Here is a 25,228-nt window from a genome sequence, read left to right as displayed (position 1 = left end):
GGTTAAAAGACAGGGAACAAAGGGTAGGAATAAATGATAAATTTTCAGAATGGAGAGGGGTAACTAGTGGTGTTCCCCAAGGGTCAGTCCTAGGACCAATCCTGTTCAACTTATACATCAATGATCTGGAGAAAGGGGTAAACAGTGAGGTGGCAAAGTTTGTAGACTATACTAAACTGCTCAAGATAGTCAAGACCAAAGCAGACTGTGAAGAACTTCAAAAATATCTCACAAAACGAAGTGACTGGCAACACAATGGCAAATGAAATTTAAGGTGGATAAATGTAAAGTAATCCACATTGGAAAAAATAACCCCAACTATACATACAATATGATGGGGGCTAATTTAACTACAACTAATCAGGAGAAAGATCTTGGCGTCATCGTGGATAGTTCTCTGAAGACGTCCACGCAGTGTGCAGCGGCAGTCAAAAAAGCAAACGGGATGTTAGGAATCATTAAAAAAGGGATAGAGAATAAGATGGAGAATATCTTATTGCCCTTATGTAAATCCATGGTATGCCCACATCTTGAATATTGAGTACAGATATGGCCCCTCATCTCAAAAAAGATATATCGGCATTAGAAAAGGTTCAGAAAAGGGCAACTAAAATGATTAGGGGTTTGGAATGGGTCCTATATGAGGAGAGATTAAAGAGGCTAGGACTTTTCAGCTTGGAAAAGAGGAAACTAAGGGGGGGATATGATAGAGGTATATAAAATCATGAGTGGTGTGGAGAAAGTGAATAAGGAAAAATTATTTACTTGTTCCCATAATATAAGAACTAGGGGCCACCAAATGAAATTAATGGGCAGCAGGTTTAAAACAAATAAAAGGAAGTTCTTCACTCAGCGCACAGTCAACCTGTGGAACTCCTTGCCGGAGGAGGTTGTGAAGTCTAGGACTATAACAGGGTTTAAAAGAGAACTGGATAAATTCATGGAGGTTATTAGCCAGGATGGGTAAGGAACAGTGTCCCTAGCTCCTGTTTTTCAGAGAGTGGAGATGGAGTGGCAGGAGAGAGATCACTTGATCATTACCTGTTAGGTTCACTCCCTCTGGGGCACCTGGCATTGGCCACTGTTGGTAGACAGGATACTGGGCTGGAGGGACCTTTGGTCTGAGCCAGTATGGCCATTCTTATGTTCTTATGTGCACTGAAGTTAACAGAGGCAGCTCTCCTCAGTTTGAGGGACTAGCAACAAAACATATCATTGTTACTGTCTCAAATGTGTCCAAGACTGTTACCATGAGCTAGCAAGTGTCAGACTAGTTGTCCTATGTGTAGGATAAGTAGTTTTAATGCCACAAATGAGTAAACACTGACACCCAGATCCTCTCAGGTATTTAGGAACCTAACTCCCATTGAGTATCCAGAAACATGTTGGTGCCCCACACATGTCCCTGACAAGGTGACATCTGTATTTGGTGTTTTAGGGAAAAATTCTTCTCAGTACTAGATGCACCAAGAACTACTTTGTGTGCTATGCACCCGCTTTATTCCCACTTTCCCTCTCAAATAAGATCTCTATTGGGTTTTACGTGCAGATTTCCTGTCAGTCTGAAAGTTCAACACACCAGAAGCTTAACTGCCAGCATAAAACTACCACCATAACATTGCACATTTCATATATATTGCGCATAGCTCATTGTTTTGACTTCTACACAGACAGGCCTTCTTCAGAATTTGGCTCAGTACAATTAATCCTTGAGAGAAGGAAAAGTTAAGTTAACAGAAGAAACAAGTTTAGAAGTTCTACAGTTTCAAATAATGTAATTAAGCTCTCAACCAGACAAGTTTCACCTGTCTTGGGGTTTAAATTAACATTTTACACAGTCCAGACAGTAGCATCAATATAATGAGTAACAGTATTTTTCCTCTATATTGTGCTTTATACACATCAGCAGTCCAGTGGTAAATTTTATAGCCAGAAGAAATAGAGTGAGAAATGCCCTCTCTATTGTTTTTGTCACTATAAACAATTTCAGGAAGGAGTTCAGGACAGAAGGCAACATAGAAAAATCTGTCAGCAATGGGAGGGCGAGAGAGTAATCAGGTAATTGAATGACCCATTACCCAGCCCACTGGCCTGGCACCAGACACATTCTGATCTGGTGTGCCATATGTTATACAACCACATTGATTCTACAAGTCTGGTTGGAGTTTTATAGCAATGAGATTCATCCACTGTCAATTCCTGAGGTGATAGGACAGTGAGGAACAAAACAGATTCTGAAGGAGAAAATATCAAAAGATAACAGTGAAGTAAAAAACAAAACAAACAAAAAACTTTGCAACAAACTGTTGCTTTGGACTACCTACATTTTTTTAAATGAATTGTAACCAAAAACTATCACATCCATGGATTGATAGAGGAAACAGACTATGGAAATGGCATGCCAGGATCAAGCAGGTATTGGTTCATATATACATATATGGTTGGGAGTAAATACCAGTAACCTAAGGGTGAAATACATTACTGGGCTGTTGTATTAATACAACAACTAAGCATTAAAAATCCAGGAGATTCAGAGTCAAATAAAACTCAAAAGAAAGTCAAACTTGTTCAAGCTAATTAAATGCACATTTTGGGCACCCAAACGACCTTAATTCTACCCTGAAGAAATGTCATTCAATAAACTCTAAAATTATAATTAATGCATAGTAAAGTTTGTGGTTTCAGATTAAATTACAGTGATTTTAAAAGACACCATAGTTCTAATTTATTCCTCAGCTCATTATTATTTGTTTGTTTTGTGCTAGCACCTTAACCCCAGTGACAGTCCAAGATTACATATTTTAGGCATTATATAAACACAGAACAAAGAGACAATCCCTGCTTCAGGTAGCTTACAAGCTATGAACACTACTACAGGGCAGAGTTAAGGTTATTTAGGTGTCTGAACTGTGCATTTGCAAACCTTAACATAAGATTTAATTGCTAGAACAGTTGTTATGGGTGACAGTGATACTGTGGTTTAGTATATACCACTACGATAAGACCATCAGTAACAGTAACAAAACTTCAGAGAAGCAACAGTAGAATATTTCTTTCTTTGTGTATGTACACATTTAAAAGCAACGTACATATGGCTTCAAAATCATAAATAATAATACCTCTAAGCAGTACCAGCAGAAGCAACAGGAAGCAATCATCTTCTCTTTTCAGCATGTCTGTATACCTGAGTAGTGGCCATTGAGGGGGGTGGGGGGGAATTACCATCATGGTTATACCTTAAACTAACTTGCTTTTCTCTCAAACATAATTGAAGGGCTGCAGTGTCAGGAGCAGAGACCACCTTTGCCTGACTGCATTCTTCACCAGTATGAGAGAGCATAAGGGACAAGCCTCTGCTCATCAAGATCTGGCAACAATAAAACTAAAGCTCACCTAAAAACAAATAAGGTTACATGTAACAGGAATGATAAATTAACTTCATTGCCAGCACCAGACAGGTTTCTGCCTCCAGATGGTGGTGACAGCATTCCTGATGTAAGATAGTTCTTTTCTGACTCTCACTCTTCCTACTTCTTTCTTTAGTTTCTTTATATATATTTGTTTCAGATACCTAGAAGAAAGGGTCGACTAAGTATAAAGTGTTATTATTTCATACATCAAGGCTGCTGCTGACTACAGAGCAACTGGTCTTTTTTGAAGGCAAGCAATTACTACTGAATCAGTATGAGCAGTTTTTATGAAGAATAGTGGTATTTGACCCTTCTCAATTCATTTATACCAACAGCTCCATAAAGACCTCTTATCCTTCCATAGTCCCCCAGAATGTCTCCATTTATACTCAGATTCCATTTATCCAACCCCCCTGCCACTCTCAGCACGTGAAGTTTCCTGAACTCTATCAATATGTACAAACATTTGGGAGGAAAATATATTCTAAATATATACACACAGGATTTGCTTCTACTGAACACCTGTTCAAGGTTTCCCTCATCTGTATGATATCTTTGTTGGATTATTAACATTTATATTGGGTATTCCATTTGAAAAGCATGTGGTGGGGGGAGTATGTGTGTTGTGTGGTGGTGGGGGGGGCGGGGGGGGAAGGATCATAATGGCCAATGACATAATCAGAAACCAGGATTATTTATTTTAAAGTTGAATGTTCTTAGGCAACGTAGAAAAATCTTAGTATATATCCTGTCATCTCATTATGTATGTATCTATGTAGGTGTTGATAAATTTGCACACTACTGTCGTATCTGAGCACCTTTCATGAGAAACAACACAATTTTCTCTTTCAGCTGGAACACCCTTACTGTCTGTGGAAAATTATGTGTTTGAAAGAGTCATTACAGGAAAGCTAACTTGAAGCACTGGGGCTAGTATGGAAGTTGTGAATGTGGTGAGGGTGGTGGACATTCGTATATCATCTGGCAAGGTCTTGTATAGTGTTAGTCCAGCTCCTGTGAAAGTTCTGTCTTTTGAAGAACAGAGTCTCCCCCTATTTGCCCACAGTCTGATTTCTTTGGTGGAATGAAGCTGTCATGGTAGGTCACTATCTTGGAAAGGATATATGATCTTAAGTAACTGAGGCCAATACTATCCCAGGGATTTGAGAGGGAGGGAAAATCATCACAGCGACCTGGAAATGGGCTCTGTTCAATGAGAAGCAAGGATTGGCAAAAGAGAAAGATGTATTCCCAGTAAGACGCATTAATGACAAGGTAAGTAGCAACATCCTGCATTTCCTAAGTTTAACTCCCACTGCAGTAAATGGGAGTTTTACATGCTGAAAGGCTGGGCTTGACTTCATCTGAGAAATTATGATTTCTTTACCTATGAAAAAAATTGCTTCTTCATAACCTGTAATAGAATTGTTTCACTCCAAAAGCAATTTTAGTAAGGACCATATTGAACTATAATTAAAGATTTATGATCCTATTAAAAGGTAATGTTGTAGTTAATCCTTAATAATAAAACACTTCATAAAAGTTCAGTGTTGCACACAAAGCTGACTGCAATTGACAAGTTTTGCAAAATATGTGTTGTATATTCAAAGTATCAGCAAAGATTGTACTGTTACAGTTCCCTTTCAAATAATAATCCATAGAACTGTAGAATAATTTAAGCAATTTTGAGATATATATTTTATATAATCTATATCTATACAGATATCTGAGGGAGCAATTCTTCTACTTTCACGTTGAATAAAGCTATGTGTAGTTAGTCCCATTTTCCTCACCTGGGCACAGCATGAGTTATGGTGGCAAGATCTGGCCTAATTTTCTTTACCAGCTTGTGATACCATTACTCATGTGGAATAGTACCATATCATGAGTAATACCTTTGAAGTCAATGGGACTACTTGTGGAATAAGGTTCTCTTCAATGTAAAGGTGAGACAATCTGCCCCATAATAAATATTGTTAATGAATTAGAATAAGGGCATGAGATACATGTCTCAGCATTATAAAAATATAATTTAACTTTGTTATTTTTATACCAGAGAATCAGATCAATCATGAACCTTAACTCCAAACCATGACAAGGGGTATGTACATTATAACTGGTGTGCTCCTTTTCACAGTTGGATATTCTTTTGCAAGATCATTTCTCTGTCAGATTAACAACTAGATCTGTGAGAAATATTGTGGTTCTGGAGAAGGAATATTTCTGGTAGGTAATCTTTGCTTTAGACTTAACAAACCTACCAGAAAACACTGCTGGAGTTCAGAGTCTGTGATGAAATATAAAGTCAAGTTGTATTGTGAAGAGCTACAAAAAAAACCCATCTGGTAAAAAAACCCCAAAAGAATATGAAAGTGTCATCTGATCAATGACAACTACAAAGCTTTGATGTAGAACTTCCCAATATTTAGCATTTTTTATAGCAATTTTCATCTTCAAGGCTGTTTTAAGCATTACATAATTTATAGAACATTTCCCCGGTTCCCCCTTCCAGTTTCGCCCTTGCAGAAGAAATGTGAGGATTTTTCCCAGGGGTTTTTGTTTTGGTTTCCTTTTTATGCTCTGTCATGGATTCTACTCAAATGAGTCAACATTTTAAGTATCTTGAGCCTACTACTGCTTTTTGAAGTCCTAGAGCCTGATTCATTATGACTGGCCAAGTAGGGAGGTGTAATTACATCTCTTTGTAACAGCTAATATCTCTGTGCCCCAGAAAGATCCAAGACAGGAAGGGTATGTGCCATTACATCTCTTGCCATGCCTTTTCCTGGTCAATATCTCCCACCCTCCAAAAGGTTCCAGAAGGTAAGGCTGCTTTCTTTCATCACAACTCCAGCCTCCTCTAGTGGACTTTCTGCAACCATGATTTAGTATCAGAGTCAGAAGCTGGAATGCTCACTACTGAATCTAGTCTATAATTGACATTTGCCTACTAGTAGGAGTTATGTAAGAAATCCTGAAACTGGATCAAGGTAGGTTCTTGTTTTGTGGGTGTTAGAATAGGCTCTATGCTTACATCGTGTGTGTGTGTGTGTGTGTGTGTGTGTCTATAATCCAGCAAAATGTGCTGCTCAGTTTGTTTTTCCCCTATGACTCATTGAGCAAGAATGTCTGACATTTTTGCCTCAAGACATGAGAAGGGAATGATTATTTCCTAACAGCTTTTTATCTGACACACTAGGACACAGAGTCCGAGGGTGTCAGATAAAAAGAAATGGGCACTGCTCCTGACATACCACAAGTGCAATATAAATAAGTTGTCTGCCTAGCAATTTAAATGGTTCTTCAACTTATAATCATTATTTGTTGCCCCTTCAGAGCACATGTGAGGCTGAAATGGTATCTTAACAGCTGTTCAAAAGAAGCCACTTGAGTAGTGAAGGATGTTGCTGACAATCTCAGTGTGATATTTCCTTTACTCTGTCTCTAGAATGTGATTTTGAAAGAGACGAAATGTTACTTTGAGGCAAGAGGAGATATAGTAACTTGCTGTTTGTGCCGACATGAGTAAGCTCTCTGATCTGCTATGTTAGACTGGGAGTATTCTTTTAACCATACATCCCCAATAAACAGTCACTCTAGTGGCAAATATTGAAGAATCATGAAATTATTGAATATGTATTTACAAAGCAAAGTATCCATTGTATGGATAAGTCAACACCTATTTCAGCTGCAGCAACATGTAGCTGCTTTTCTGAAGAATTAGTCAATATTTCTATCCTCTTGATCTTCTGAGCAAGTGTATTTATTTTCTCATCCACACTGTAGTGCCCTTTCAACCATGTTTAGTTTTCTTCCTCCTCAGCCTCTTGAAGCAGTGCGCTTTTGTATGATTTTTCAAGCTTTAAATTGCTGAGTGATGTTCCCAGTTAGCATCTCACCCTAATGTATATGCGGACATGATCTGTGGACAAACACTGTAGGCTGGCAGCATTAATTATTTGTCTGATTGCCACTAGTCTCCCATTTTTCTTTACATCACTGTTTCATCAGTCAGGCAAAAAATAAAAACAAAAAGCCCAGCCATCATTTACCAGTCAAGCCAAGATCCTTTCTTCATTCCAGGGCATATCTTTCTCTGATGAAGCTTTGCCAGATTTATACAACTGTAAGCAAGATCCTAATCTAGACCTCAATGTCTAGCGATAAAGATCTCATTAAAAAGCTTCATAGGAACAGAGGAATTGCACTATTGGATCAGACCAATAGTTGATTTAGTCCAGTATCATGTCTCTAACCATGGCCCATAACATGCTTCAGAGGGAGGTGCAAGAAACCTTGAAGTTAAAGGTACTTATATGGCCCCACTACCATGGGCTCAAAGCAGCTCACAATTTCTAATGTATTCATCCTCACAACATACCTATGAGGAATTGAATAATCCCCTCCATAGAAGTTGGTTTAGACCCTGAAGCATGAAGGTTTATATTCCTTCCATTCATTTGGATTTTTTTTTTATCTTTACAAAATGTCACTTGATTCCCTGATACAAGGTAGAGCCTAGCTGGTGTACATCAGCATAGCTCAGATTTATACTGATTGGTTGTGATAACTGTCTAAGGTCATGTCTACACTATACAGTTTGGTCGATTTAAGTTACATCAACGATCATCTACCTCTGTAATTAAACTGCTTTTGCATGTCCACACAGTTGATGCTCTTGCATCGGCAGACAGAGCAGTGCACCATGGGTAGCTATCCTGTGCAGCTCGCCACCATCTGCTGCTGGGAGTTCTGGGAAGGATCACAATGGCTTATGGGGTGGGCTTACTGTCCCATGATGCAGTTTTCTCTGTCCCATCATTTCATTCACTTCTAACTATGTTTTGTGCCACTTTTCAACAACTACTGTACACTGTGCACGCACAGCCTCTGCCTGAAAGCATGGATCCTGCACTGCTCTCCAGCTTTGTGATGAGTGTTATGAACTCAACATGGCTGATCCCGCAGTATTTCATGAGCTATGAATCTGATAATGACAACGTGATTCTGCCCTGCTGTGTGCCATGGACAGAAACAATTCAAAATTGCTGTTATCATTCATGAAGCAGCTGCAGATGGTGGACCGTCGGTCCTGGGCTCAGGAAACAAACACCGAGTGGTGGGATCGCATCATGATGCAGGTATGGGATGAGGAACAGTGACTGCAGAACATTTGGATGCACAAAGCCACCTTCCTGGAACTGTGTTTGGCGCTTGCTCCTGCCCTCCGGTGGAAGGACACCAAACTGAGAGCTGTCCTGATGGTGGAGAAGTGAGTGGAGACCACTGTGTGGAAGCTGGTAATGCCTGACTGCTACCAATCAGTCGCGAATCAGTTTGGAGTTGAGAAGTCCACTGTGGGGTTGCAGTCATACAAGTATGCAGGGCCATTAATCACTTCCTGCTACGAAAGACTGTGACTCTGGGCCATGTGCGGGAAATAGTGGATGGCTTTGCGGCATTGGGATTCCTTAACTGCATCAGGGAGATAGATGGCATGCATATCCTTATTTTGGCCCCAGATAACCTTGTGACAGAGTACCTCAATAGGAATGGGTACTTTTCTATGGTATTGCAAGTACTGTTGGATAGCCGTGGTTGTTTCACCGACATCAGTGCAGGATGGTCAAGGAATGTGCCTGATGCATGCATCTTCAGGAACACTGGCCTGTATAGAAAACTGCAATGTGTCTTTCTGTAATGCTTTGGGCTATCGAACAGGAAGTAGAATTTCAAAAATTCCTGGGCCTTTAAAGGGGGAAGGGCACAAGCCAGTGTACCCAGCTGCAAGGCAGTGGAGTTTAAACTGCTGACCAGAGCAGTCATGATGAGCATTGTGGGATACCTCCTCGAGGCCTCTCAGGGCAACATAAGCAACACAATGTCTACACAGACACTGCGTTGCAAAAAGCTCTGTCTCTCATCCAGGCGGTCTTATATCGATGTAGCAGGAGAGTTAAATCTGCAGGAGGAGCATTACAGTGAAATTCACGGGAGGAGCACCTCCACTGTTTTGTTGATGAAAACTGACATGGCCTAAGTCCTTTTTTTTTATCTCATCATGCTCCCAACCACAATAATACCTTGTGGCAAAGAGTTCCACATGCTAACTGTGCATAGTGTAAAACAATATTTCCTTTTGTCAGTTTCAAATTACCTGCCTTTCAGTTTAATTGAGTATGCTCTTCTTGTATTATGGATACCGCATGAATAGAAGTGCCAGTTTTACTTTCTCTGTACCATTAATTATTCTGGGGCCTCTGTCATGTTTCCTCTTCCTGCTGTTTTCTATAAAATAAACGGTCTATATATTTTAAATCTCTTCATAGGGCGCTCATACCATGCTTATAATCTAAACTCCCCTTCATTTCTGCCTTGTTCTTTCTGAGATAAAAACATGAGAACAGAACTTAGTTTTTTAGGTGACGGCATACTATTGATTTCTATAACAGTATTCTAATATGTTCAGTATTCTTTTCAACCCCATTCTTTATGAATCCTAATATTTTAATTATATGTTTTAGGGTGTGGTTGCCGCGATACACTGAACAATGCTTTTCTGAGGGAAAAGACATTGGTATAAGTGAGTTCATTTAGAACCCAGTAAGATGGGTGAACAGAGCTGTGCAAATTACTATTTTTTTTGGGGGGGGGGGTTCACTAGCCAAATCGGGGTTCACTAGCCAAATCAAAAAAAGCATTTTTTGTTTTGTTTCAGATTTACCTGAAAAAATCTTGGTGGGGTGAAGAAGTGTGTATAGTTTTATACGTGACTTCCCAGAGTTTATGTTCCTTTCTACTTCCTTCAATAGGATTTGACTTCCAATTTTTAGATGATTTTTTGTCTCTAACCACCTCTTTTACTCTGTTTAGCCATGATGGCATTTTTTTTTGATCCTCTTACTTTTTATTTTTTTTTTTAATTTTGGGCATATTTAGTTTGAGCCTCTATTATGGTGTTTTTAAAAAGTCTCCATGCAGCTTACAGGCATTTCACTCTTGTAACTTTCCTTTTAATTTCTGTTTAACTAACCTCCTTATTTTTGTGCAGTTCTCCCTTTTCAAGTTAAATACCACTGTGGTGGGCTTCTTTGGTATTTTCCCCATAGCAAAGCTGTTAAATTTAATTATGTTACGGTTGCTATTATTGAGTGGTTCAGCTATATTCACCTCTTGGACAGATCCTATGTTCCATTTAGGACTAACTCAAGAATTGCCTCTTCCCTTGAGGGTTTGAGGATTAGCTATTTCAACAAGCAGTTATTAATGTTGTTTAGAAATTTTATCTTTGCGTCCCAACTGGAGGTGACATGTTCCCAGTCAATATTGGGATAGCTGAAATCAGCCATTATTATTGGGTTTTCTGTTTTTGTAACCTCTCTAATCTCCCTGAGCATTTCACAATCACTACAGTATCCTGGTCAGGTGGTTGGTAGTGTGACAGAGGTTCGAGTGAGGAGCTGACTTAGTACCCTGTTAGATCCTCACCGATATAGGCTAATGGGATCGAAACAGAGGATCAATTAACAAGTTGTGGTGTTTAGATGCTGCTTGTAATTATTAGAAGCCTGGTTGCTACAACACGACTGCAGCCACAGCTGAAGGGCAAATTAGAGGGGGAAGCAACCCTGATAGCTGGGAGCAGGTTAATGGAGAGGAAGCAAGACCTAGAAAGAGGGGAGCAGAGAACCTGAAGAAAGGCAGAGCTTGCCCCTCTTCCCTGCTCCTTTAGAAGCAAAAAGGGGAAGCTGGCTGGGACTTGTAAGTATGTAAATAGCACTATAGGTAATGGCCTGCTGAAACAGGCCAATAAAGCACAATGATAGAGAAAGAGGCATGCAGTAAGTGTGGTCTGTGCTTAAGGCAAGAAAATACTCACAAGATACCTTGTGATAGGTAGTATATCCCTAGTGCTATAACATTATTATTCAAGCATGGAATTTATATCTATAGAGATTCTATGGTCCTGTTTGATTCATTTAAGATTTTTACTATATTTGCCTATGTTTGTACATATAGCGCTACTCTCCCACCAGTGTGACCTACTCTGTCATTCTGATATATTTTGTACCTTGGTATTAGAGTCCCATTGATTATTATCATTCCACCATGTTTCTAGGATACTTATCAATATTCTCACGTAATACCAGGCACCCTATTGGGATTGTCATAGCTCTAAAACCCAATATGATTTGCAATATTATACACTCTAAAACATAGCTCATGATCTGCCAACCTAAAAGAAAGAGACAAAGTTGTGGCTTTCATCATTTGAATGCCTATATATATATATATATACAGATAGGCATTCAAATTATGAAATATATATATATATATAATTTGTTATGAAGTGGCAATCTGGGAAACTGAAGCCTTCTCTTCACTTAAGGAACTGGTACAGCATGATCTATAGCCATTAGTTTATTTCATATATTTCCTGGAACAGTCAAGCCAAATAGTAACATACTTTCACATAATATAGATTGTAGATTTAAGACCTGATATTGTAAAAAACCACATAGATAAGTAGCTTTATGCCTGTGAGTAATCTCATTGCACTTAATGGGACCATTCAAATATCTAAAGCTGCATGCATATATTTGCAGGTTCAGTATCCTAGGCTGGATTTGAACCAGTCACCTAGACTAAAAGTAATGGACTCTGTATCCTAATAAAAGGGGGGGGGGGAAGTCCCCTGAGCAATCCAGTTTTGTCTTTAGTACACAGCTGAATTCTGACCACTTCCATTCTTTCATCCCTCTTGAGAAATCTTTTATATGAATAAAAATGGACAAATATCTAAACTTGTTTTTACTTAATAAATCTTGGAAACAACCCACTATTTCTGAGGCCAGTGGTTATTTGATTGACAAGCACTGTGTGTGTCATGGGAACTTGGTTTGAGACCTGGAAAGTGTGTGTAAGTATCCATATGTATATTAGAATATGGAGGTTTTATGTTCTAGAGCAGTGATTCTGAAACTGTGGGTTGGGACCCCAAAGTGGGTCATGACCCCATTTTAATGGGGTCACCAGGGCTGGCTTAGATTTGCAGGGGCCTGGGGCTGAAGCTGAAGCCCAAGTCCCACCACCTGGGTCCGAAGCTGAAGCCCAAGGGCTTCAACTGTGGGCGGCGGGGCTCAGGTTACAGGTCCCCAGCCTTGGGATGAAGCCCTGGGGCTTTGAATTTGCCATCCCTTTCCCCGCCCAGAGTGGTGGGGTTTGGGCTTTGCTCCCCACACACACACCCAGGATGGTGGGACTCGGGTGGGTTCAGGCTTTGGTCCCCTCTCCTGGGGTCATGCAGTAATTTTTATTGTCAGAAGGGGGTCACAGTGCAATGAAGTTTGAGAACCCCCCATTCCAGAGGACCCGTGAGCACTTGATTTTTTTTTAAAGCAGTTAAGTATGTCTTTAAAGGTCAAGACTTACATATGTATTTTGAACAAAATAAATATTTCCTCTATGGTTATCACTCAACACAACATTCTGCAGATGTCAGTTTCAAAGTTTAAAAGCTCACATTTTTGGGAAATAGTTCATAAGTGGAAGAATAGCATTTTTTCTTAGCAAAGTGAAGCAGTGTCTACCAAGATCTAGATTAAATATGAAGGGCACTGAAGACCTTAAGCCCCTTCATAAACTTGTACTGGGATTTCAAAGTTGTTTAAGAGAAATGCATTCAGTCCTTCAAAAAGCTTTGAAACATCCGGCCTTCATTCTGTTTAGACAAATATAATAAATCCACACCGATTTAGGGCCAAATTCAGCCCTTAGATGCATGCATGCATTTCCTTTTACCTTTGGCATGGGACTGGAATTTGAACCTTTATTTTGGATTGAATATCAAAAGTATCAATGAAAAATTACTGTTCGCTCTGGTAACTGCTACCAAGGTAAAATCCATAGGGTTTGCTTATGTCAACATTTAAAGGCTTTCTGCTTGTTTTCTTATTGACATTCTATGGTTCAAATTTTCCTCTTAGAATTCAAGTCACTGGGAATGATTCATCTTGGTAAGTACTACCAAAAGTGAGCGAGGGTTCCACAATCTCTTATTAAGTAAGAACTTTTAAAGTAGATTTATGTCTGTCCCACCATATTTAATATCCTGCCATGTGGTATTGCTAAGGTGTGCATACCTTCAGCATGCTCTGAATACCAGGGGTTGGAGATCTAAACTGAGAGTAAGAAGGAATGCTAATGTGAAAAGGGTTTATTTTCACAACAGGCTGCCAATATCACCTGCTGTTTTCTCTCTCACTTGCTAAGTCCCAAACAGTGGCCCAAAACTGGGGCAAATGGCCCAACAGGAACAAGGAAAGAAAGCCTTGGTTATCAGCTGTGGAGCTTGAAGCCTGGCACACCTGGGCTAAACAGGGTCTTTCCTCATTTATATTTGGAGTTTCCACTGGTGCAGAAAAATCAGTTGCTGGCCAGACACCCTGCCGCTGAAATGCCGCCGATAAGCGGCAGCGGAAAGAAGTGTCTCTGCCGAAATGCCGCGTTAGGGACCCCTGCTCTAGATCTTTAAATAAAATTCTGTAGCTCCAAGACGCACCTAATCACCGAAAAAAATAGGGTCAGGCGCTGCAAGTGAAGAGTACGCAGATTGGCAGATATAGCTGTGGGAGGCGCGGAGGAGGAGTAGAACTACGACCCTGCAGCATCGCCCTCATTCCCAGAAGACTCTCCATGGAGACTGTGCCGGGTAGATTTTTAAAGGGTGCCCCATTCCCTTGACATTCTCCCTGCCCTCAGCAGCAGCAACCAGGACTCCGTGCCTGCACCTGCTGCAGAGGGCCTGGACTGTGCCAAAAAACAGAGATGCGCTAGTGGATTAAGAGGTGGAGAGAAGCTACACAGAAGATCCATTGGACTGAGGTTTCCCTTTCCTACAGTTTCTGAGGATCCCTTAGGGTTGGAAAGCTGCTCCCTGTTTGCTATATGGTGGCACTCTGACTCCTACGCTCCCCCTAAATCCCTTTTATCCCATGGGAAGATTAGAGAGTATTCCATGAGATTAATCTCTGTTCCTTGCCCTTCTGACTCTGTCTCACAGGCACAGTGTCTCTGCCAGAGGTCAGAGTTTAGTTTTCATATTTTCCTTAAATGTACTGTACTATGAACCAGTTACCTAACCATAGATGTTCCTGCAGCTGTGTCATAAATATAAAGGGAAGGGTAACCACCTTTCTGTATACAGAGCTATGCAATCCCTCCTGTCCAGAGGCAAAACCCTTTCACCTGTAAAGGGTTAAGAAGCTAAGATAACCTTGCTGGCACCTGACCAAAATGACCAATGAGGAGACAAGTTACTTTCAAAGCTGGACGGGGGGAACAAAGGGTCTGTCTGTCTGTGTGATGCTTTTGCTGGGAACAGATCAGGAATGCAGCTCAGAACTCCTGTAAAAAGTTAGTAAGTAATCTAGCTAGAAATGCATTAGATTTCTTTTGTTTAATGGCTGGTAAAATAGCTGTGCTGAATGGAATGTATATACCTGCTTTTGTGTCTTTTTGTAACTTAAGGTTTTGCCTAGAGGGATTCTCTATGTTTTGAATCTGATTACCCTGTAAGATATTTACCATCCTGATTTTACAGAGGCTCTCTGACCTCAATCTGTGTGTGTTCTCTCACACTCACCTACCCAAAACAATACTCAGCCAAAGCTCCTGATGTATCATTTGTCTTAGATAAGGGCCTAAGTTTACAGTTATGTTAACGGAAGGGGGAGTTCACACCTACCAATCTCAATGGGGTTTTAAGAAAACCTATAACAAGGTTTTATCCATCTCATAATACTTTGTATGGCGTCCTGGAAGGCAATAAGGAACTACAGTTAGGAAGCACTGAAGGTAACATTTCTATTACTGAAAATTGCTTAGCCCTAGGTATTAAGAAATTGTCTCGCTCTGAAACATGAGAGTTTTCAGAACAATGTATAGTGCAAAGAAAAATGGGAACAAAATTCAGTTTAAAAATCTTAGAACCCTTTAAAAATATATGTATTAAACTAAAATTCACATCAAAGGCTTTTGACATATAAAGGGTAATCTTTATTCATTATTATTTTACAGGAAGATAGATGATCCTGGCTCTCCATGTGAAAGCTATGCATTCTGAATCTTGGACCTCTGGCTCAAAGGCATGAGCATCCACATCCTGAGCTAGGGGACTGCATTCATTAGCTTAGTGACAATTGTATACTCAGACCTCTATATGTCATCCGGCTACTAAAGGGAGACAAAGGCCCATGTTGTTAGGATGGATCACACAAGCCTGACCACAGGTAGAGATGGGTGAGTATTTTAATATCAGCTGGCACGTCTGTAAATTTTATATATAATTTGCAGGGGAGGGGTCAAACCAAAAATGAAGTCTTCAGTCAATTGAAAGGAAGAAAAACCTTCATTTAGGGTCAAGCAAAACATTTTGTTTTAACAAAACTGAAGTTTTTAGCATGTTTATTATTTTAAAAATAAAATTAAGGAAATTTTTAAATGAGAAGTTTTTCTAAACTGAAAAATTGAACTGTTTCATTTTGAAAATGTCAAAACACGATGTTCTATTTTTTTTTATTTTGAGATTTGTGTTTGACTGAAGCAACTCAATGAAACTGACAAATGTACAAAAAGTTTCTGTTTCTGCATTTCCCCCCCTCTTTTGGAGGGGCGGGGGCCAAAAATTGAGTGTGAAAAACTTTGCTCAGCTCCAATCACAGGTAACACTGTTTTGTCATAGTTAAAGTTGACAGCTACCCTCCTACCTTCTTCTGATGCAGGGCCAACTCAACTATATTCCTCCTTCAGTGTTCTGGTACAGGCAGACACAATGTTTAAAACACTGTTCACTCTGAAATGAGACTATGTAAAAATTGCATCCACATACTCAATGTACATACACTTCTGTGGTACAAGCAAGGGCCTGATTCAACACTCAGTTGTTCCAGTTTAAAACCCAGTGGAATTCTGCTGATATAAAATGGAGTAATGCAATAATTAATCAAGGCCCATGTTTTTACGGCTTGCCTGTTAGTTGTGTTGGATCTGCAGATTTATAGAAGACTGAGCCAGAGAGAGAGAGTGAAAATGACTTTTTTTGTCTACTGGTTATGGTACTGCTTTGAGATGTGGGAGTCAGCTTCAAGTCCCTCTTTCTAGGAGTATTTAGTTATTTTATACAAAGTGGAACAGCTTAAACAAGATACTGTGAGACCCACCTTAGCATACCCCTGAGGTTAGGTCATTTAGTTGACACGTTTCGGAGTAGCAGCCGTGTTAGTCTGTATTCGCAAAAAAGAAAAGGAGTACTTGTGGCACCTTAGAGACTAACCAATTTATTTGAGCATAAGCTTTCGTGAGCTACAGCTCACATTATCAGATGAAGTGAGCTGTAGCTCACGAAAGCTTATGCTCAAATAAATTGGTTAGTCTCTAAGGTGCCACTAGTACTCCTTTTCATTTAGTTGAGAGGTCGGAGACCTGCTCCACATCACATAGAATAGGGACTTGAATCCAGATTTCCCATATCCTCAGGAGCGTGCTAATCACTGAATTATGCACACAACCTACCCATCCCCATTTTTGCAAGAAAGGGCTCACTTGTCTTAAGTGCCTAATTCCAGGAGAGGCTCCATGGCTGAGAATCCCAAGCAGAGAGAAAGGCTTCCCTCCAGCTCAGAGTTAGTTGCCTGAGTCTTTTGAGGGGTGGGATTTAAGCTATTTTAGGCAGCTCCTCCCTCAGTTTGCTGGTTTTTGTTATATCCCATTTTTAAGAGCCTAAGTCTCCCCATGCAGTGTACAGGGAGTCTGGGCATCTAACTCAGGACAGTGGATTCTATAGGTGCCCAAATATTGCAATATTGAGCTTAAGTCCCCTTCGTTAATCTAGCCCTTTGTGCCTTCATTCTCCATCTATAAAATGGGGCTACTATTTCCTTTGTCTTTTCTATTTAGAATGCAACATTTTCAGGACAGGAACTGTCCCCTAATTAAAGTATACATGATGTTTGGTTAAATGTAAATGTTTTTCATTTAAAATGAAGAATAATAATGGACCAGATCCTTACTTTGCATACGTTTATTTCCAAACCACTATCAATTCTATTTACCTATGATTTTATGTTTTAGCTATATAATTGGCCATTGGTGATTCTGGTAATTCTTACTACTAATGCATTATTAAGTCTACCTCAAATATTTTAATCACCACACCTCACACAGTGTATCACAGTAAGATCCCAAGGTATAATTCAAAATGAATTAAACATTAATCCCATTCTGAAAAAAATATTCTATATTTTGGAGACAGAAGCATAGAACAAAGAAATTGCAATAGTTCTTCACTTTATGAAGGACAACTCTTTCTGAGAAATGGAAGAAACACAGTGGTAATATTTTCTATATCAGTAAATAACTAGCTGGGAATTAGAGCATATCAGTTGCTCTGCTAATATTATTTTATTTCAGTAAACAAAAATAGATATGAGGGTAGTTTTGGTAAACAAAATAGATACGAGGGTAGTTTGCACATGGGTACATACATTTGCTTCCAGATGCCCAGAAAAAAGAGTTTCCAAAAGAGCAAGTGCCAGTTTCTGACAAGGTGAATTCTTACCATTTTCTAAACAAATAAGGACTGTGTAAAGTGGGTCGATGCCCAAAAACCAGACATTCCAAATCACTATAGACCAACCTATATTTGAAATTAGCCCCAATTCTTTCCGCTGCTGCTTATCAGTGGTATTTCGGCAGTGGGGTGTCTGGCGCCCACTACAGTCTTCTGGGAATAGGAATGTGCTATTCCCACAGAAAGGTTGGGGACCACTGATCTAGAGAGTCATGTACACCTTTTACAAGATAGGTTGCAGGACTGCAGGTCAGGCTTTTGTGCCCAATGTGGACTGTCTACAGAGCTTCCTTCCCAGAGAGATATACCAGATGTATTCACTATAAGATCCTTTAAAGCACTGCCAGGAATTGCTGTGGTGAACTTAAATAAGGTATGTCACACATGGCACCACCTAATGGCTGCACCATATAATAGGGTTTTACAATGTATTAAACTCTTGTATGAAATTCACTGAGAGAGAACAAACAAACCAAACCCCTAGACCATCAAAGCCATAGTGAAGTCAACCAAACCTATTCTTGCTCTTTGATTTTGTTTCCTGATAGTCTCAGGGTAGCAGGGTTATTAATACATGACATTTACCTTCTTTCTTTTGGTCTCAGAGTTGTGGAGTATTATAGGTGTTTATATTTTCTTCAGTATTTCCAGCGAGTCTAATGTCTTCCTCAGATCTTTTGTCAAAAATTTTCAAGCGTGCCCACTAGTGTGAGATGCCAGACCTGAGATACCTTGTATTCTCCAGAATAAATGCTCAGATACATAAATTGCTAACATTACTAAAATATTGAACTGGTGACAGAATTAATTTGAAATAAGATCACAATTAGATTAGCTTTTAACATCCATTTTGGAACAATTTAAAAACATTTTCAGTATTAATTATGGAAGTTGGCAACTGGTTAAAAAGTTGCATGTATTAAGTTTATAAAGCCTGTCTAAATCAAACCATGAGTCAAAGCCCACTGAAGCCAATGAGTTTTTCCAATGGCTTCAATGCATTTTGTGTCTGACCCTAGATAAATGGAATTTATAATTTTATAAAAGTGGTACCGGGAGCAATAATTTGGTTTTTTTTTTTGATAAAAAAGTCTTGCTCTTCTTTTGCAAAGCTCATGGGTGAATGCATGACCACCCACAGCTTGTCTCAGCAAACAAAGGCCACATGTCATGATAATAATGTACTAAAAGTGAAGTGAGTTTATAATTCCCTGAAAACCCATTATTGAAAATGTCAAAAATAAGAACGCTAAGTGAACATTAAAAAGCAACATCCCATATTTTTAAAGAGCCTTGGCATTTTGTGAATACATTAAAAACGCTGTCACTTTAATACAATTTTGTATTTTATCCTAAATCTCTTATCATCATGAATTATCTCTTAGCTACATACATGATTCCATCACCATATCAGAGTCAATAAGCTGTTTAAGTACTATTTTTGTACCTTTTAGTTGCTAGGGTCTATGGATCCTGACTCCTGCTAGTTAACAGGATTGTTACCCTTTGTCACCCAGACCCAGATCATGTGAATTCTAGGGCAAGGAGTCCAATTTCTTACCAGCACTCAGAGTCTCAAAGCCTTTTTATACTTTTACTCAGGAGAAGAAACAATAAAAGAAAGCAGATCCATATTTTATTTCCAAAAGGAAACAATTTGTGCACCTTTCTCATGGGTCAGACATTCCTAGTTGATGATGCATGTCCTAAAAATAGTCTTCAAAATAATTGTGAGGGATAGTTTTAGGGTTAATTCTTTCCTGTACAATGGGAACGGAAAGATTATGTGGAACTTCCCAAAACAAATGGGATAGTCCCAGTGATCTGGTCAGCATTCCTGATGAGCTGTCAGTAAAACAGTTTTAAATGTCCCAGTTTGTATATTACCAGCTGCTGACTAGGTTAGGTCAAATTTTAGTCACAATGCTCCCATCTGGGCAAAGCAAAATTAAAGCTGAAGATAAAGGGCCTATGAGAGCTGGAGACGAGTGTTCTCCAAATGGGGTTCTCAAGCTTTTTTTACACAGTAGAGATTGTTTTGCGAACCACTTCCCCTGACAACTAGCCATCCTGTGGCAACTGCAGAAATTGCTTCCACAAAAGTGTAATATTAGGAACATCTTCAATGTATTTTTAGCTTTTTATTGCAATTTAGCAGCTGAAATCTAAGAGAAACTGCACCATGTGACCAGTCAGCTCTCTGCACAGTACCAGTATGTGGTTCCTGGAAAAATTAGTGAAGTATGAATAAGAATTTGCAAAGGTTTGATGGTTAAATATTATTATACTGTGCTATCCAAAACCGAATCCACCCAGCTGTCCAGCAGGAATACACTACTTAGTGGATCATCCCCAAAAACAATGTTAGTGCTGTTTGGGAGCAGAGGGAAATATTTTTCTGTGAAACAGTTTTGAGTGAAATGGGGGAAAAAACAACTTGTTTGGAATACTTTAGGGAGCAGTTCAATTGTTCAGCAAAACAATTTGAAGAAACAAACTCAAATATATTTTCTTCTTTTCTGATAAAACTGAAATGGTAGAAATGCTCACCAAAATGTACATGTCTTTCGAAAATCCATTTTTCATAGGAAAAACTTCCAAGCAGCCCTAATTATCTTATTGTATTGAAGTAATACCTGGAGTCCCCAAGCAGGATCACGACCCGATAGTGCTAAGTACTGTAAGTACACATAGAAAGAGAGAGTCCCTGCCCTGAGGAACATAGATGTTAAATAGGACAAATGAAGAAAGTATTAGCTCCTCTTTACTGATATTAAGTGACCTGGTCAAGGTCAAAGAGGAAGTCTTTGGCAGAGCTGGGAATTGAATCTTGGTCTTCTAAGTTTTAATACTGCCTGTACCACATGACAACATTTCCCTTCCAAGGTGGGCTTTGAAATAGTGCTCAGGAGATTATATGGTACTGTAGTTTCAGAGTTTCCATGAAATGGTGTGTGTTGTTTTTTGGTGATGGTGTAAATAATTCATCCATGTATACTGGGAATCTTTTGAAACTTGTTCTGGCACTGTAACTTGGTGTACTCAGTGAGATAACTTGCATATCAAAGTCAAGTCATTTCAAGTTATAGACTCTCATCCACTTATTCATCTGCATTCAGTATTGTTTTGGTGAATCAGCAAATTAAAAGAAGTTAGTCCAGGGCTGTGACAGCACCTGTGCATACAGCTCCTAAATAAAGATGGAGTGTTAAACACTGCCATTTCCTTTTATTCCTGTCAAAGACTGGCTAGTGAAAAGCATTGCGTTACAGGTGTTGTTTCCAATGAACATAGAGGGTACATCTACACAGCCTGTGGCGGTGAGCCTCCCAGCCCAACTTGACAGATTTGGGTTAGCAGTGCTTGTGTTAGGGCTTGAATAGCTGAGTAGACAGCACCTGGAAGTTGTGGCTTGACCTCTGAAGCCTAGGGAGAGGGGTGGGAATGCAGCATGAGCTGCAACTTCAAGGTACAATCTACACTGCTATTTTTAGAGAGATGGTGAGAGCCTCATGAACCCATGTCTGTTGACCTGGTCTGGGAGGCTTGCTGCCATGGGCTGCGTAGATGTACCCTGAGTTGCCTCTTTTGACAGTTTTCTCTGATACCTGCTCAGTGATTCACCTTCGTGTCTGATCAGTCTGAAAGTCCTGTGATCCAACTGTCTGACAAGCATAGCAAACAGGTTTTATCCCAGCTCATCACACATGACACAAGTAACTTGTGGCCAATTTAGTTCCATTACTGATGGAAAAGATTGGGATGGATCACTGCAGTGATGGAGTGTTCTAGGTATTTTAGCTATTAGTTTAAAACCCTATTTCCTTTCTATAGGACACTTCAGAATGAAGAGACCTATGGAATCTCAAAGCACTTTACGTAACTTTCATACCATGTGATATATTTTCAAAGGATTGATCAAGGTTTTGGTCTATCAATTTTCACAGGAGTTTTGCAGTTGAAACCTTGCTTATAGGCATATGTTTCCATAGAAGTAAGGAATCTATTTCAGTGGTCTTCTCCCTGGGCTAATTGAACCAGAGTCTGAAAGACAGTATGATCCATCTTATAGAGACTACTAGAGTAGTCTTAGTAGGTCTTTAAAATAAAAAAAAAATCCTATTCATAAAGTACCCAGTATTGATCTAACTCAGCTCCTCTTGAAGTCATCTGTAAAATTCCCATACACTTCAATGGGAGTAGAACTGGAACAATCTTGAGTGCTTTTTGAAAAAAATCCCTCCTCAACAGTCCTTTATCCTCATCCCTCAGTACAGACCTCCTAAATGATCCCTTTCTCAGTTTCATCCTCACAGGTCACCATGGTTACAAATGACCTGCAACAGGTCAAGCAAGATGGAAGTGCTAGAGTGCTTGTGGAAGAGGCTGTATGCCATGTTTGATCACCTTAAAAGGGTCAGATCCTGAGCTATAGTCGAGCAATGTTAGTAGAGTGCATGTGTGTGTGTGTGTGTGTTGGGGGGAGATATAATAAGACACAAAGGTTGTATTCGCTTAATATGTAGGCTGCCATAGTTTGCACTAGCATACACTTTCAAATGATCCCAAGGGATAATCTCTGCAGAAATTTTCCTTTCAGTTTATTTTCAATGTTTTTGTACAAACACCTGGCAGTACTGAAATACACATTTCTGACAAATTGATGATATACATACAAACACTAAACACATGAGGGGAGTGACATCATGTGATCAGAGCCATGTAATGAATTTCTAATGAATCTTTGGCCTCTGCCCTCTAATCCATCCTCTACAGGATTCATTTTCATATTCTAAACTTCTGAACAGCTTTAAACTAGTCACCATTTTTCTTTTAAATCATTTGCTACAAAGTGTTTCCTCCTTCTCCCTTAAATGTGCAATTTCTACTCCCCCCCCCCCAAAAAAAAAAAAACCCCAAAAAACTTCACCTGAGGCCCAGGACATGCACAGGAAATCTGCCACTGTTTCCCGACACTGACTTCTGCATCACAACTATGGCTGATTTTGAAGAGAAATGTTCACAGTTTTGATATTTCAAAAGTTTCAGCCAGTTCTCATCCTGGATTTAAGGTCTGATACGTGACGGCCCATCAGAATTAGAAATAGGAGCTTTTTGCCATGGGAAAGGAAAGATCTCAAGTTTCCTCATTTCTAGCCTTTGAAGGTCCCAATATATTGAACTTTAGATTACAACAGCTTTATGTATGGATATATTGTATAAATGGCCTATAATAGTTTTAAGCAGTTTCTTCTGAGACCTACACAATTGGACTTGTGATGACTAATTCACTTGATTTTACAAGCAGAGAAGTTTAAAACAAGGTAAAAAACCATAAGAAAACCCTAAGCTATTCCTAAAATAGTGTTATTTTTATAACACAAAGGTTTATACAGGACATATGATGTCATGTGGTATCAAGTTTTTAAAAACTGATTTGCAATGACCTGCATAAAACTCACTCATGACTTTACTACTCCTGAGTATTTCATCTGCCCCAGATACACGCTCATAGAATCTTTAGACCATGTGTCAAGGTTCCTTCCCCACTCTGAACTCTAGGGCACAGATGTGGGGACCTGCATGAAAGACCCCCTGTGCTTATTCTTACCAGCTTAGGTTAAAAACTTCCTCAAGGTACAAACCTTGCCTTGTCCTTGAACCCTATGCTGCCACCACCAAGTGTTAAACAAAGAACAGGGAAAGAGCCCCCTTGGAGATGTCTTCCCCCAAAATATCCCCCCAAACCCTACACCCCCTTTCCTGGGGAAGGCTGGATAAAAATCCTCACCAATTTGCATAGGTGAACACAGACCCAAACCCTTGGATTTTAAGAACAATGAAAAATCAATCAGGACCTTAAAAGAAGAATTTTAATTAAAGAAAAAGTAAAAGAATCATCTCTGTAAAATCAGGACGGTAAATATCTTACAGGATAATCAGATTCAAAACATAGAGAATCCCTCTAGGCAAAACCTTAAGTTACAAAAAGACACAAAAACAGGAATATACATTCCATTCAGCACAACCTATTTTACCAGCCATTTAACAAAAGGAAATCTAACGCATTTCTAGCTAGATTTCCTACTAACTTTTTACAGGAGTTCTGAAGAGCATTCCTGCTCTGGTCCCGGCAAAAGCATCACACAGACAGACAGACCCTTTGTTCCCCCCGCCCCCGCCCCCGCCCCAGCTTTGAAAATATCTTGTCTCCTCATTGGTCATTTTGGTCAGGTGCCAGCAAGGTTATTTTAGCTTCTTAACCCTTTACAGGTGAAAGGGTTTTGTGTCTGGCCAGGAGGGATTTTATAGTCCTGTATACAGAAAGGTGGTTACCCTTCCCTTTATATTTATGACACCATGCTACACCATTACACATATACAAACTATTCTCTTTCTCATTATTTCTCACACACATGCTAGCGCACACACACTTAATTCACTCATGCCTGACATTCAGCTAAGTCTGGGGATGGAAGGTGGCAGCTGTTTAACAGTACACAACAAACATTGAATTGCACATGCAGTTTACAGAGGAGATTCCAAAATTTCAATAAAAGGTTTCCAATTTGCCTCTTCAGCACCTGTTGATGAACTGTAGTATACCTCTTCTCTTTTCTTCTGGCTGATTGCCCAGTGAATTCTACTCACTCACAGCCCTGAAGACAGCTCTTGATTGTGTTTTGATGTTTCTGCTGACCTATTACTGTACTGATTTCATGGCAGCCAAAACAAACATTTGTGATCTCATTTTCCCGCTCTGCACTCCTTCCACTCAATCAAACATGCACACAAGCTTCTACAAAACAGAAGAATGCTTTTAAGCCATGGCAGTGCTCTTGGGAACTGTCATACGTAATTTCTGTCCTTTTTAAGGAACATACTTCACTGACTCTCTTTGCCACACCATTTCCCGCCCCCCAACACCCAAATTCACATTGGCATGGAAACAAATAGTGTCAAAAATTCCTTTGTGGCAGTTACTTCCATAATATGAAGTATTTAGCCGATTTTTTAAATTTGGATTTGATTGCAGAGAATGATTTTTTTTTATAAGGTGCAACTGTCTTGTTGAATTAGTTTCAGGGAACATTTCTTGCTGCAGACACGAAAGAGCCAAACATGCCTCTAAAATGTTCCTCCCCCCGAAGGGCATATTCAAAATTAGACCTAAATTTACCTCGGTTCC

This window comes from Natator depressus, chromosome 1 (genome assembly GCF_965152275.1).
Source record: "Natator depressus isolate rNatDep1 chromosome 1, rNatDep2.hap1, whole genome shotgun sequence".
Classification (NCBI taxonomy): domain Eukaryota; kingdom Metazoa; phylum Chordata; order Testudines; family Cheloniidae; genus Natator; species Natator depressus.
Note: the sequence above shows the minus strand (reverse complement) of the source record.